A 13,485-nucleotide genomic window follows, 5' to 3' on the forward strand; every position below is an offset into this window, starting at 1 on the left:
CTTCTTTTAACTTTCATTTAGTTTCAGTTCCACATGTAACTACATTTTTACTGCTTGCCACCATTCCTTATGGTGACATCTCTCTCATTGCTCTGATTTTCTGAAGCTCATTTTCTAGTAGATTCCTCAGGAAGGGCACATTGATAATGGTGTGTGCCCTTTATATTTTAAAGTCAGTTTTGCTGGGTATAAAATCCTTAGTTCACATTTTCTTTCCTTGGAGGCTTAAATGTGTTACTTCATTTTTTTTCTTGCACAAAGCATTGCTGTCACAAAATCTGATGATAATCTAATTCTCTTTTCCTTTTAAGTCACTTACTGTTTTTGCCTACGCACCCAAAGGCTTTTGATGTCTCTGAAGTCCAACAGTTTTACTACACTTTGTCTTGATGTTGGTCATTCTGGGCTGATATTCTCAAGTAGAGGATATGCTCTTTCCATTTGTAGCTTCAGCTCTTTCTGATTTCAGGAAAATTTTCTCAAAGTAGGGTTTTTAATTGTTCTGCTCCCTGTCTTTGGTTTCTTCTTGAGGGACTTCCAGGATCTTTGCTTCTCTTCATTAACAGTCACTTCCTCTTGAATCCTATCTTTCTTAGTTTCTCTTTTATTTTTTAAATTTTTCCTACTTTTCACTTCTATTTACCCAAGGCATTATCTGTTGTGTTAATTCACTCATACTCCTTCTAGTTAAGTTCATTCTGAAATAATTTTTTCTCTTTTATTTCTCATTCTTTATGAGTTTGGTCACCTCATTTCTGAGTTCATAATTCTGATTTATGTTGTTCTTTCGTGTCTTGAATAATTTTCCTGATGTCTTCTAGCTCATTTCTAAATAAAAGATTACAAGATCTGATCTGTTCTGTAGGTATGTTTTCTTGGCATGCTTTCCTTGTTTGTAGGGATGTTATTCTGGTGTTTTTCCTTTTCTATAAAAAAAACTTTTATAACATTTGACTTTAATACCTTTCTGTTGCTCATTTTTACCTGAAATTGGTATTCTTGGACTTTCAGAAGGAAATGTGATGCAGGGTGGCTTTTCTAACTTCACAAGCTCCTTCTTCTGTTGTTTTCCCGTAGTGTTAAAAGTATGTGTATAAGTGACTTCCTTTCTGAGATTTCCCATTCTGTTCCCCTACCTCACCCTTACCTTTTCTTCCCTATATTTTGCCTCTCTTGTCCCTATCCTGCACTATTTTTATTCCACTCCCAGCAGTGTCTCCTCCCTGGAAGGGAGCCCTGACATTTTCATGTCAACAAGGGGTTTGACTGCCCCAGCCAGCCAGCACCCACTAATGAAGTGAGGAAAACCCTTCTCATCTTAAGCTACTGTTCTCATATTGGTCTGCAATGCCTTCCAGGGAATACCTGTTGGGTATTTAGGGGTTTTTTTCTGCTCTTGAGTTTGCAAAGTTTCCCATCACTTGTCTCTGCTCTCTCCCTTCTAGACACTGATAACACTCTCTCGTGTCAGAAGATGACTTGCCCTCATCCCCTGACGTCTTGGAGTTTGTGAGGATAATGTAACCTAATTTTGTTATAATTATTGTTCACGATTTGGGGATTTTGCTATTTAGTTACTCTGTCTTTAAGTGGGAATTCAGAAAAATTCCACATCTATGCTACAGCTGCCCCATTTTGTAAGAATCCCCTAAAAGGGGGCTTGTTTTTTAAAAGCCTTAATGCCATGCTGAGTTTAGAATCGATCCTGCAGGTAACAGGCTGACAGAGATGTTTAAAGTGAAAGCTGGCATGACTTGATGTGCTTTTTCAAAAGCCCATTCTGGCAGAACCATAGGGGACAGAAAGGTTGGAGGCAAGGATACCAGTTAGGAGGTTATTGTACATAGTTATAGCAGCCTGGACTTAGAAAGTGACAATGGCAGAAGATGGAATTTAGAGAATCTATGCGTCAGTGCCCCTAACAACATGACATGAATATTGCTTGGGCATGTTCTTTCTTATGGAATATACATCCTTTTATTTTCAGGCACCTCTACCAACAACAAAAAAATATATATTTTTAAATTGAAGAAAAACTTACCCCTTTATACATGATCTAGCCACAATTACACAATTGCCCATCCAGACTCATCTCCTACTGGCCTCCAGCACATCCTTTCTGTAGACTGAGGTGATACCTCCTCATGACCACAACCACAAATCCCCACTAACCCCCACTCTCAGCTCCCATCGCAGGAATCACCTGCCGCCGCCTCCTTAAGTCAGCCATATCTTCTGCCTGGTCCCTGAAGCCTCCTCACTCCTCCCGTGGATCTTTCCTTCTTGTGCCTGGAATCTATATTCAACACATCAAAGATCACCTCTGAAGTAGCCTCCACTTCATCTTCTCTCCACACTGCTCACCTGCAACCTCCCTAAAAGCCCAGAACAGTTCACTGGTGTACCCCCCATGGTGTTGAAAGAAAAGAACACACAGCCCAAACAGCCTCGGTTCTTCTCCCAGGGGACCAGACTGCAGCGCTCAGGCCATAACTTCAGCCTCCTTCACATCAAGCCTCACCCAACGCTGAGCCCCAGAACCACCTGGAGAGGAAGCCACCCTGTCCCACGACCCCGGGTCCTCTAGGACCTCAATTCCTTGGTTATTCTCCCATCAGAGACAGCAGGAGGACAGCCCACCTTCCTTTGGTGCATAGTCCTGGTCTCTGGCTCACTGATCCTCTCTCCATTGGTCTTCCTCTCAAAGATATTCTTGATATTGGATGGTGCTTCCCGGCGTTTAGTCAAATAAAGGACAGAGCCTGCGCACAACCAGAACGGTTTCAAGACTGCTGCTCAGGACTCAGCGCTGCCTGCTTGCATGTCTCTAGACACTTGGAAGCAACAAACCTTACAGGGAGACCACAGTATTCCAACAAGGTTAGGCAGGGACAGGAAACCAGCTGGGGCAGGAGCGCCTCTCCTTTGCCCCTAGAAGTAAGAACCGAGAAGAGATTTATTTCTTTCCATTACCACTGTAATTCACTGTCATTCATTTGACAAACACATACCAAGTACAAAAATGAAACAGGCAAGGGCCGGACTGGGCTGGATGAGGGAGAGTCTGTTTTAAAGGCAGAGGTGGCCTGAGATGACCTCTGGAGGGACCGGAAGGCTGCGGGGACCAGCAGGCTGCTCCCACAGCGCCCTCTGCTGTCCTGGATTTGCTGCAACTGTCAAGACAGATGATCCCGCTGGGACGTGTCTCCCCCAGAGCACTTCCGTCTTCGTTCAGGGGACGGCAGCCCCCATGGGACCGGAAAGAAGCAGAAAACACACAAAGCTGGTAGGAAACGGTTCCTAATCCAGTGTTTCTCGAAGTTAGAAATGTCCCGGGCCTGGGGGAGGGGTTGGTATGAACACTGTCCGTCCAAAGTATGGACGCAGCAGCCTCCCTGGAAAGGGAACTTTCCACTCAGGCCCGGTTCCAGCCCCTGAGTCTCAGGCAGTCTTGCATCAGCCAGAGAGCACTGGGAGGGCTGGCAGTGGCCAGCCCACATGCTGGGACACTGGAACTGGCAGGGAACCGAGAGGGGTCTAATGAAACCCACTTACTTTACACAGGAGAGGGCAGAGGCCAAGGGAGGGTTGGTGGCTTTCCAGAGAGATCCAGTGAGCCAGTGGCAAAGCTGTGAGAAGCCAAGTTCTCCCAGCTGTTCTGCAGAAACATTCCCAGGGAATGACATTCACAGACCAAAGGTGAACCAGACACGTGGCAGGAGGCTTCCCATGGACGTGATGTAACTAACCAGGGGCCAGAAATGCACAGCTTACAAGCATCAGCTGTGGCAAAAGTGAAAAACATCCTAAGACAAAGGAAAGGGAGGCAGGACCAGATGAGTGATTAACAGATATGGAAACCCAGGCTGGGGGCCTAGAGAAGTCCCCATCCAGACCCAGAACACATCCGCGGTTCTGACAGAAACCATCCTACCACGTGGGTCTCTTTCCACCACTCCTATTTCTCACCCCGATGCTCTACTTAAAGGAGGCTAGTTTGCTCTCCGTTCCCCATACCCCTGACCCTCCTTGAGAACTCAGTCCTTAAATGAGCCCTGGATAGAAAAACTGTCCTCTTTTCTTAACTCTAAACTCTAAGCAGGAGTTTTGTGCTGGAAGAAAAAGGAGAGAGAGCTGGGCCAGGTAGCCAGAATGTCCCCATAAATTGTTCTGGAGACTGTCCTGGCCACACCACCACATTCTGGCCCCACACATCCTCCTCGTGTATGGAAAAATACACTTTGTTTAATTTGTTTAGCACAGCAGAATTAATCTGGAACATTCAGCATGATTTTACTTAAGGAAAATAAACAGATTATTTAAAAACCAAAAAAAACAGGATTCTAACAGTCCAACTAACAGAATCCTGAGCCTCCCAGGGAGCGCTCACTGCCAAGCCTCACAGGCTGCCCCCTACTCCTGGGCTCACAAGACCACTGCTGGGGCTCGGGAAATACCCGGTGGAAATCTGCAGGCACCCCGCCTGAGTTCTGACCCTCCCTGGTCCCTGGACTGTTTTCATTCTAGAAAACTCTCTTCCATACCACCACCCAGAAACGTATCGATGATAGAGCCAAGTGCTGCCTCCAATAAACTCATGTGTGGCAAGAAAGTCAGAAATCTGGGGTGGGGGGGGGGAGGGGGAGGGATGGAGGAGAGGCAGATGGTGTGTCAGACACTGACACTCCGTGTGTCAGAATCAGCTGGGACCTGAGGGTCAACCATTGCCCAAAGGATAACCTCAGCCTTCAGGTTGGGACCTCTTCTTTCTCCCCAGGCTCTCCTCATATGCCAACCAAATTACATCATTCTTATTGTAGAATAATTTATATCAAAAATAACTGGCTACAGACCTCCTGTCCTCCAAAATAATGGTGTCTTTTACCCAGGTGTACATTTTTTTGTGGGTAAGAGAGTATTTCAGTGAGCTTTGGGTAATGTCAAAAGAAAGGACTTTTGGGTGACATCAAAAGAAAACTGGAAGACTCAGAGACAAATCTGAACATTTAAAATAAAGTTTTTTTAATTAATTTTTATTGGAGTGTAGTTGATTTACAATGTTGTGTTAGTTTCTGCTGTACAGAAAAGTGACTCAGTTATACAAATACATGTATCCACTCTTTTTCAGATTCTGTTCCCATGTAGGTCATTACAGAGTACTGAGTAGAGTTCCCTGTGCTATACAGTAGGTCCTTATTAGTTATCTTTTTTATATAGTAGTGTGTATATGTCAATCCCAATCTCCCAATTTATCCCTCTCCCCCTTTCCCCCTTGGTAGCTATAAGTTTGTTTTCTACATCTGTGACTCTATTTCTGTTAAAATAAAGTATTTTTATTTGCCTTGTTTATAAGGAATTCCTTTAGAAGAGCTGGGATCTCTGAATAAGACATACAGCCAGTAAAGGAAAACAGCAAAGTAACTGTCGGTCTGTTCGTTATTTCATTGGTAGAAAAACAGCAGTTCCTCAAGTGATTATCATATTTACGAGGGTCATTATGTGGTCTGCAGCCATCGGTACTGTAAACTCAGAGGTAAATTCCTTCTCACTAGTGAGTCAGCAATTCATAGGAGAAAGGGTCAGGAGAGAGGGACAGTGCTTGACAGAGCTGTGGTTTGTCGTGGTTCATCACAGAATACAAAGATTTTTCTCTGACTGAGGTACGTGATGTGCACATTGGTCGAAATGGCAGCCTGATCTGGTGCCAGTTTTGCATTCTCAGTAGAGAAAGGTGGGGCCCCTCTGTGTGTAAGAGACAACAAGAACTAGTTAAACTAATCATTGACCAGAACAGTGCAGGTGGTAGGTACTCAGTAAACATTTATTGAGAGGACAGATGAAGAATAATGTTAGGTAAACAGATAGAGGGTGCCAGGGAAAGGGTATGGCTGGGGGAGAGTGAAGGTCCAGGGATCAAGAGATGATGTGAAGTTCCCTGTGGCAATTGGGGTCAATGAAATTTGGGACAGGGATGATTACTATTCACTGCTAAAGTGTTTTTGTGCTAGAATGTAATCCCAAATTGTCAGCAAAGACAAAAGCCGTATGTTGGTGGTTCTCAGAGAAATTCAGAGAAAGGGTCAGTGCCCCATATTTGGGTGGGGTGGGATTCAGGCCTCAAAGAACAGCTCAAGGAATGAAGACATAAATGACACTGACAATTCAGCAGGAAGAGGAAATCATAGGGATCAAAAGAGCAGAAGCTCCTGGGAATCCACGCAGTTATTGACAAGAAAGTTGAATTTCTCCCAGTGGGAAGGAGAGTCAAGTGTATTTACTGTGTATTAAAAATAAGTATTAGAGAAAAGTAAAGCTAGAGCCTTCCTCCCCTGCCTCCACATTGAGAAAGCTGGACCATAAATGCATGAAACAGAGAATACAGGAAACAGCAGAAATTACACATCTACAATATATGTCAAATCCTAACGGAAGGATTTATTCTCTCACCCTCTCCTTTACCCCCTCAGTATGGTCCCTTTGCTTCCTTCTCTCTGCCAGTCTGATGAGTATGGATGGAATGACTTCTCCCTAAGTCAGATATCTAAGTGTCAGAGGAGGTTAAATGTTCCCACTCACCCAATGGGCCCCTTCCTTTTCATTAACTCAGAACAGGAAGCAGGGAAGGGGTTGGAATTCTACATGGGAGAGCACCAGGGGACAAGAGGGAGCCAGGACTTGTGGCCAGCTGAGGACATTTCAGGACAGTAGCCTCCAAGAGTTCCTAGAATCTCAGCAGAGAACAAGACAAGTTGCCTCCTGCAAACCTCAGGCAACCCCTTTCCTCAACCTCCAGCCCACAATGCCCCCAGGCTCACACATGAACTAATAAGAATATTTTTTAAAAAACCTGTTTGTCCAAGTCATCTCCATGAGGAAATTGGCTCTCCATGCAGCCAGGCTTGACCCACAGCACCTCTGGGGATTAAGGAGGTGCGTCAGAAGGACTGGAGCTTGGAGAAGACCCAGACCCTACTCAGGCTGCCTTGGGTACTTTAGAACTGGTTCCAGTTATCCAAAGGCAGGAAATGACATGCAATCAAGATGACTCCCCTTTCCTCCTGTTTAAAATTCCATTGTTCAAACTATACTACAAGGCCACAGTGATCAAGACAGCATGGTACTGGCACAAAAATAGAAAGGTAGATCCATGGAACAGAATAGAGAACTCAGAGGTAAACCCAAGCACATGTGGGCACCTTATCTTTGACAAAGGAGGCAAGAATATACAATGGAAAAAAGACAGCCTCTTCAATAAGTGGTGCTGGAAAAATTGGACAGCAATATGTAAAAGAATGACATTAGAACACTTCCTAACACCATACACAAAAATAAACTCAAAATGGATTAAAGACTTAAATGTAAGGCCAGACACTATAAAACTCCTAGAGGAAAACATAGGCAGAACACTCTATGACATACATCAAAGCAAGATCCTTTTTGACCCACTTCCTACAATAATGGAAATAAAATCAAGAATAAACAAATGGGACCTAATGAAACTTAAAAGCTTTTGCACACTGAAAGAAACCATAAACAAGACAAGAAGACAACCCTCAGCATGGGAGAAAATACTTGCCAACAAAGCAACAGACAAAGGATTAATCTCCAAAATATATACACAGCTCATGCAGCTTAATACCAAAAAAGCAAATAACCCAATCCAAAAATGGGCAGAAGACCTAAATAGACATTTCTCCAAAGAAGACATACAGGGATTAAGATGGCGGAGTAGGAAGACATGCACTCACTCCCTCTTGCAAGAGCACCAGAATTACAACTAACTACTGAACAATCATCGACAGAAAGACACTGGAACTCACCAAAAAAGACACCCCACATCCAGAGACAAAGGAGAAGCCACAATGAGACAGTAGGAGGGGTGCAATCACGTTAAAATCAAATCCCATAAATGCTGGGTAGGTGACTCACAAACTGGAGAACAGTTATACTGCAGAAGTCCACCCACTAAAGTGAGGGTTCTGAGCCCCACATCAGGCTTCCCAACCTGGGAGTCCAGCAACGGGAGGACTCTGAAAGCCAGTGGGATTTGATTGCAGGACCTCCACAGGACTTGTGGAAACAGAGACTCCACTCTTGGAGGGCACACAAAAAAATGTGCTCACCAGGACCCAGGGGGAAGGAGCAGTGACCCCATAAGAGACTGAACCAGACCTACCTGCTGGTGTTGGAGGGTTGCCTGCAGAGGTCGGGGGGCAGCTGTGGCTCACTGAGGAGGCAGGGGCACTGGCAGCAGGGGTTTGGACAAGTGCTTATTGGTGTGAGCCCTCCCAGAGTCTGCCATTAGCCTCACCAAAGAGCCTGTGGGCTCCAGTACTAGGTGGCCTCAGGCCAAACAACCAACAAGGTGTGAACACAGCCCCACCCATTAGCAGATGAGCAGATTAAAGTTTTACTGAGCTCTGCCCACCAAATTTGCCCACCAAATCGGATTAAAGCTTTACTGAGCTCCACCCACCCAGCCCTACCCACCATCAGTCCCTCCCATCAGGAAGCACGCCCGAGCCTCCTAGATAGCTTCCTCCACAAGAGGGCAGACAGCAGTATCAGCAGTACTTCGTCTTGTGGAACTGAAAACCACAGTCACAGAAAGACAGAGAAAATGAAAAAGCAGAGGACTTTGTACCAGATGAAGGGACAGGATAAAGTCCCAGAAAAACAACTAAACGAAGAGGAGATAGGCACCCTTCCAGAAAAAGAATTCAGAATAATGATAGTGAAGACGATCCAGGACTTTGAAAAAAGACTGGATGCAAAGATCGAAAAGTTTACGAAAGACCTAGAAGAATTAAAGAGCAAACAAACAGAGATATGCAACACAATAACGGAAATGAAAAATACACTAGAAGGAACCAATAGCAGATTAATGGAGGCAGAAGGGCGAATAAGTGACCTGGAACACAGAATGGTGATCATCACTGATGCAGAAAAGAATAAAGAAAAAAGAATGAAAAGAACTGAAGACAGCCTAAGATACCTCTGGGACAATGTTAAACACACCAACATTCACATTATAGGGGTCCCAGAAGGAGAAGAGGGAGAGAAAGGACCTGAGAAAATATTGGAAGAGATTATAGTTGAAAACTTCCCTAACATGGGAAAGGAAATTGCTATCCAAGTTCAGGAAGCACAGAGAATCCCAGGCAGAATAAACCCAAGGAGAAATACGCCAAGACATGTAGTAGTCAAACTGACAAAAATTAAAGACAGAGAAAAGCAACAAGGGAAAAACGACAAATAACATACAAGGGAACTCCCATAAGGTTAACAGCTGGTTTCTCAGCAGAAACTCTGCAAGCCAGAAGGGAGTAGCATGATATATTTCAAGTGATGAAAAGGAAGAACCAAGAATACTCTACCCAGCAAGGATCTCATTCAGATTCGACAGAGAAATCAAAAGCTTTACAGACAAACAACAGTTAAGAGAATTCAGCACCACCAAACCAGCCCTACAACAAATGCTAAAGGAACTTCTCTAAGCGGGAAACATAAGAGAAGAAAAGGACCTACAAAAACAAAAACAAAACAATTAAGAAAATGGTAGTAGGAACATACATATCGACAATTACCTTGAATGTAAATGGACTAAATGCACCAACCAGAAGACACAGACTGGCTGAATGGATCCAAAAACAAGACCCATATATATGCTGTCTACAAGAGACCCACTTCAGACCTATGGACACATACAGACAGAAAGTGAGGGGATGGAAAAAGATATTCCATGCAAATGAAAATCAAAAGAAAGCTGGAGGAGCAATACTCATATCAGATAAAATAGACTTTAAAATAAAAAATGTTACAAGAGACAAGAAAGGACATTACATAAAGATCAAGGGATCCATCCAAGAAGAGGAGATAACAATTATAAATATATATGCACCCAATTTAGGAGCACCTCAATACATAAGGCAAATGCTAACAACTATGAAGGAGGAAATGCAAGGCAGAAATAGAGACACAGGTGTAGAGAACAAACACATGGACACCAAGTGGGGAAAGCAGGGAGGGCTGGGGGGGGGATGAATTGGGAGATTGGGACACCAAATTGTACACTCTAAATACATGCTGTTTATTGTCTGTTAACTGTATCCCAGTAAAAGTACTAAAAAAAAAAAAAGACATACAGATGGCCAAAAAACACATGAAAAATGCTCAACATCAATAATCATTAGAGAAATGCAAGTCAAAGCCACAATGAGGTATCACCTCACACCAGTCAGAATGGCCATCATCAAAATATCTAGAAACAATAAATGTTGGAGAGGGTGTGAGGAAAAGGGAACTCTCCTGCACTGTTGGTGGGAATGTAAGTTGATACATCCACTGTGGAAAACAGTTTGGAGGTGCCTTAAAAAACTAAAAATGGAACTACCATATGACCCAGTAATCCCACTACTGGGCATATACCCAGAGAAAACCATAATCCGAGAAGAAACATGTACCTTAATGTTTATTGCAGCACTATTTACAATAGCCAGGACATGGAAGCAACCTAAATGCCCATCAACAGATGAATGGATAAAGATGTGGCACATACATACGATGGAATAGTACTCCATGAAATTGAGCTATATGTAATGAGGTGGATAGACCTAGAGACTGTCATACAGAGCGAAGTAAGCCAGCAAGAGAAAAACAAATACCGTATGCTAACTTATATATATGGAATCTAAAAAAATGGTACTGATGAACCCAGTGACAGGACAAGAATAAAGATGCAGATGTAGACAACAGACCTGAGGACACAGGATTGGGGGGCGGGGCGGCAAAGGGGAAGCTGGAATGAAGTGAGAGAGTAGCACTGGCACATATACACTACCAAATGTAAAATAGATAGCTAGTGGGAATTTGCTTCATAACATAGGGAGATAAACTCAATGATGGGTGATGACTTAGAGGGCCAGGACAGGGAGGGTAGGAGGGAGTCGCGGGAGGGAGGGGATGTAGGGATATATGTATAGATACAGCTGACTCATTTTGGCGTACCTCAAAAACTGGTAAAAGAGTGTAAAGAAATTATATTCCAATAAAGAGCTTTAAATAAATAAATAAATAAATAAATAAATAAATAAATAAATAAATAAATAAATAAAACTCCATTGTGACAACTCACCTTGGCTTTCTACCCTCATCTCTGTTAGTCCCTAATTTTAAGGGTCTCCAAAGTCAGTTCCACTCAGTTCATGTGCCTCAATCCTGCATCTAAGCCTTATACTAACAGGTCCTCAGCACTGAAGGCCCATGCTTCCATCTCCTCTCCTCGGCCTCCTTGTCCAGGAAGTCTCCCCAGATTAATTGCCTCCCTGCCAGGTCTGATGACTCCTCAGCTCTCCACCCCATCAGGATAAAGGAATTTAGAATGTGCTCAGTATTCCAAAGGCCTGGTGAAGCCAAGTCCCAACTTGATGGGAATAAAGAGAGGAGAACTTATTTGTCTGAAATAAATTAGAACTTCATCATCGTCAGGCTTGTCACCTTGGGAAGCCACACTCATTCCACGTGAACTTCCATTGCTCCAAAATTCTCTCCCCTTTTGAACTGACTTTCAGAACAAGTTCAGGAGCCAGACAACACGGGAGCCTTATGCTGAAGTGACCAAACTGAGTTTCAACTCAGGCCTCCCTCCACCCTGTTCCTCACTGTTGATTCTTAATGAGAGTTGATCATTTCCAAATATTAATTCGCCTTTCAGAGGCACATGATGTGTCACTCTGAGATTGTTCAAAGCCTGGGACACTGACTCTGAGGACATTTTTCTGGCGAGCATATCAGTCAGTTTACTTTCTGGTGCTACCTAGTACACTTGACGAAGGTGACTGGTCAACTTCTATCAGCTCAGAGAAACAACTGGTTACTGTGGTACCCAGGGACCCTTGACAGAAAGACCAGTGAAGTCAAAGTGCTCATGGTGAGGTGACCGGGTAAAGGCACCTTCTGTCCATGGCTTCGATGCAGGAAGCATCCCATCCTCTTAAAAGAAGGGTCACCTCTTCCCTCTGGATTCCACATTTCCCACCCTACTGTGGAGGATAGGGCTCTGTACCCAGGTAGAGAAGAATGGGGAAGATGACACAGGACAGGAGAGGGATCAGATCAGCGCCCCAACAATCACAAGGACGTTCAACCAGGCATCCAAACAATCACCCCTCCAATAACCCAGACGACCGGTGTGTGCTTTTCTTTCACCACATCCAAGAAAAGGTGAACGGCTGTCTTCAAGGCATCATCCCTGCCCCTGCTTCCACCCCATGCCTCCACTCCCGCTCCATTTTGGGTAACAGCCTAGGCTTGGTAATGGGTCATTAAGGACCTATTTTAAATTTATGTAAAGCATCTTGTTTTAAGTTAATGAAAAAAGTCTTTACCATACAGACCTCTGACGGCTCACTGCCACTCCTGGGAGTACTTGCCTCTTTAATTCCTAAGGCCCAGAAAGTGGAGGGAGTCAGAACGGCAGGATGGTAACAGCATTGCTGTTGGCAATGCTGACTTCAGAACCCTGAGGGCTGGTTTCCTCCTGGAAAAGACTTGTACGAATAGCAAGAACTGTTCCTGTTGGTTGTGTAATGATCTGCCCGAGATGACTTCTGGATTGAGAAGAGAGTATCTTTCTTATACACACACACACACACCACATACACTTACCACACACACACTACACACACACACATCCCCCCCACACACATCACATACACTTACCACACACACTACATACACACCACACACCCACACACACTACACACACACACACACACACACACACACACGCACACACACGCACACACACACACAGAGGCCCCCGTGTTCTCCTGCAGCTGGAACCTTCGGCCCACCTCAGCCCTCCCCGTCTCTGACTCTCCCCAGGCTGGGCTGCAGATCTCAGGAACAAGCACGTCCTCTCCTCCCTCTCCTGACCAGATGGCCCCTGAACGTTTCATCCAACATTTCAGTTCTTTCCCTCAACATCCCTGAACCGCTGTAGACCTTCCCTTTTCCCTCTTCTTGGTGCTCCCCACCACAGGCGATACTAACAGCGAATTCTTTAGTTACGTTTATTACCAAGCCTGGACTGTGAGCTCCACGAGGGAAGAAACCCCGTCACACTGACCTCTCTGCTGCCAGTGCCCGGTATCTGCAGAAGGACAGGAGCCCCAGGCGTCTTCCTCTGAATTCTGCCTGCTCCTCCCACAGAGGCCTCCTCACCCACCTTTGATGTGAGAATTCATTCACCCCCTGACTCCCAACTCTATTCCCACCCCGGACTACGGGAACTCCCTGACCTTTCTGCCAAAGACCCTGCCTGAAGCCATGAGTTAAACAAAGCAGCCCCATTCTCTCCCAAGCCAAGTACCCTCATACCTTTCCCTGTCCCCAGGGCCCTTTCTAGGGAGTCCCAACATGGACTAGTTAGGAGTTGAAAGCCCAGTGCCTGCCCTCTTCACCACGGAACCCCACAGAGACTCT

Source organism: Hippopotamus amphibius, chromosome 12 (assembly GCF_030028045.1).
Source record: "Hippopotamus amphibius kiboko isolate mHipAmp2 chromosome 12, mHipAmp2.hap2, whole genome shotgun sequence".
NCBI classification, from domain to species: Eukaryota; Metazoa; Chordata; class Mammalia; order Artiodactyla; family Hippopotamidae; genus Hippopotamus; species Hippopotamus amphibius.